This window comes from Schistocerca serialis, unplaced genomic scaffold, assembly GCF_023864345.2.
Source record: "Schistocerca serialis cubense isolate TAMUIC-IGC-003099 unplaced genomic scaffold, iqSchSeri2.2 HiC_scaffold_1165, whole genome shotgun sequence".
Taxonomy (NCBI): domain Eukaryota; kingdom Metazoa; phylum Arthropoda; class Insecta; order Orthoptera; family Acrididae; genus Schistocerca; species Schistocerca serialis.
The window spans coordinates 4,255-5,000 of NW_026047365.1; positions in this window are offsets into that span (position 1 = coordinate 4,255).

The window sequence follows — 746 nt, forward strand, 5'->3', positions numbered from 1 at the left end:
GGGTTAAGGCGCAACATAGGTTGGGTTAAGGCGCAACATAGGTTGGGTTAAGGCGCAACATAGGTTGGGTTAAGGCGCAACATAGGTTGGGTTAAGGCGCAACATAGGTTGGGTTAAGGCCCAACATAGGTTGGGTTAAGGCGCAACATAGGTTGGGTTAAGGCGCAACATAGGTTGGGTTAAGGCGCAACATAGGTTGGGTTAAGGCGCAACATAGGTTGGGTTAAGGCGCAACATAGGTTGGGTTAAGGCGCAACATAGGTTGGGTTAAGGCGCAACATAGGTTAGGTTAAGGCGCAACATAGGTTAGGTTAAGGCGCAACATAGGTTAGGTTAAGGCGCAACATAGGTTAGGTTAAGGCGCAACATAGGTTAGGTTAAGGCGCAACATAGGTTAGGTTAAGGCGCAACATAGGTTAGGTTAAGGCGCAACATAGGTTAGGTTAAGGCGCAACATAGGTTAGGTTAAGGCGCAACATAGGTTAGGTTAAGGCGCAACATAGGTTAGGTTAAGGCGCAACATAGGTTAGGTTAAGGCGCAACATAGGTTAGGTTAAGGCGCAACATAGGTTAGGTTAAGGCGCAACATAGGTTAGGTTAAGGCGCAACATAGGTTAGGTTAAGGCGCAACATAGGTTAGGTTAAGGCGCAACATAGGTTAGGTTAAGGCGCAACATAGGTTAGGTTAAGGCGCAACATAGGTTAGGTTAAGGCGCAACATAGGTTAGGTTAAGGCGCAACATAGG